Genomic DNA, 2,061 nt, shown 5'->3' with positions numbered 1-2,061 from the left:
TCTTATCTTTCTTTATATACATATCCTATTGGTTCTGCCTCTCTGGAAGACCCTAGATATGGAAATGCACTAAGGCTTACCATCCAGTTTTGTTCATACTTTGGCAGAAACCTTCTTGCTTACCAGTCCTTCAGAGTTTGAGGTGCAATGCCAAGGCCTAATGCACCAGCTACATATCAGCCCTGGCCTTGGGCAAACCAGGAACCTTTCCATCATTGATTGGGATATACCCACACACTCATGGGGAAGTAAAGACCCTTGCAAGGGTGGTCTTACATTGTGTACTCTCGGTCTTAGGGTACTCTCTTTCAGTGTACTAAGTGTTCTTTTATTCTCACTTGTTAATTCTATTACCAATTCAATTAATGACAGGGCTTCCGTCTCCTGACTAATATGGTAACTACTGTCATATTTCTATTTTATATTTTAAGTTTTTTCAAAATAGAGTTAAAGAAACTTTTCGATTAAATATTAAAATATTTAATTTTAAGGATCTTACAGAAACAAATGAGTTCATCTGTTTCTTGTACAGAAGAGCACAAGATTTACAGCAATCATTATGTTTTACTAATGCACTGAGATCTACATTAATTATGCATTACAAATATGTATATTGCTTACCATTGTAAAAACTTTTTTTAAAGAGAATACTCATGAGTATGCACAATTGATGTGCTATAGTATTTTCCTGAGCGCATGAAATACTTTAATAACAAACCAACCTAAGCTTTTTTGGAAATAATTTCTAGTAAATATTCATAATCAGCATAGTCCTTCAGTGACTGTATAAGTTCATCCAGTAGATAATCTCCTTGCATAAAAGTCTCAAGACCATGCAGTGATTTGTTTATTCTGTGATCTGTGACCCGGTTCTGTGGAAAATTGTATGTTCTTATTTTCTCTGATCTTTCTTTAGTTCCAACCTGGATCTTCCTAGCACTGTACCTTTTACTTGTTTCTTCCTCGAGATGCATATCGTACAGCTTTGCACGCAACTTTTTCATAGCCATCTATTTTTCAGTTGAGACCTCTCTTGTTGGCATTCAGAAACAACACCTGTTGGAAGAAGAACAATCCTCACAGCACTGTCCGTGGTATTTACATGCTGACCCCCAGCTCCACTAGCTCGCTTAGTATCGATTCTCAAATCTTTAGGATTAATCACCAGATTAATCTCAATGGGCTGGGGTAATATTGCCACTGTCATGGTGCTAGTATGGATGCGGCCTTGCTTCTCTGACTTTGGTACTCGCTGTACTCTATGCACTCCCCCTTCAAATTTCATGTGTTTACAGGCTTCTGAACCGCCAACGCTGGCAGATGCATGTCTAAGGCCACGTATTTCACTTGGAAAGTATTCCAGGGTTTCAAAATGCCATCTTTTAAATGCAGCGTATTGCTGATACATATCAAACATCTCAGAAGTAAACAACATGGCCTCCTGACCCCCAACTCCTGCAGTTACCTGCAGGATCAAATCACTTTCATCAGTTTCTTCTGATGTTTCAACTGAGTTATTTCTTTTTGACACAAAATTATTTCATTCTCTGCAAGTTTCCTTAAATCTTCATTCTCATCGTGCAGCAAGTGCTCGGTCTCCCGCAGCTCCCGCTCCTTCTAGCTCAGGAGTTTGGTGACCGCTACCAACTCTGGCCCCTTGACTGGTAACTGGGCTTCCGACCCTGCCTGGCGCTCGAGGAAGGTCCGTAAAGGCCCGCCGCGGGCGAATGGCTCCTCCAGCGGCGGGCTACTGCAGCTCAGGGGCCGGCGGGCTGCGCAACAGCTCGGCCCGCCCACAGAACACGGGCAGCGCCCTACAGAAGCCCGCCCCGCATGGCCGGCCCAAAGAGCTAGGCCCATCAGAACCGGAAGTTCCGGACAGAGTAGGTCTCCCGACGCTGCACAGAGCTTGGAAATAGGGGCGAGAGCTAGCCACACCCCCGTGGAGCGCACGCGCGGGATTTAAAAGACCTCTCGGAAGCGTTGGCGAGAACTTCCCTACATTTTGAATTTTTTAAGTGGAATTTCTGCTGGGTGCAATGGCACACACCTGTAATCCCA

The 2,061-nt window shown here is 43.6% G+C and overlaps 1 pseudogene; it reads right to left on the bottom strand.

The window, feature by feature from the left end:
* Positions 1 to 248: 248 nt before the first annotated feature.
* On the bottom strand, positions 249 to 1,835 carry LOC101962721 (peptide chain release factor 1-like, mitochondrial pseudogene; annotated as a pseudogene).
* Between the last annotated feature and the right edge of the window lie 226 nt (positions 1,836 to 2,061).

This window comes from Ictidomys tridecemlineatus, chromosome 6 (genome assembly GCF_052094955.1).
Source record: "Ictidomys tridecemlineatus isolate mIctTri1 chromosome 6, mIctTri1.hap1, whole genome shotgun sequence".
In the NCBI taxonomy this organism is placed as follows: domain Eukaryota; kingdom Metazoa; phylum Chordata; class Mammalia; order Rodentia; family Sciuridae; genus Ictidomys; species Ictidomys tridecemlineatus.
The sequence above is the reverse complement of the archived record's forward strand: the minus strand, read 5'-3'. Positions and strand labels throughout refer to the sequence as shown.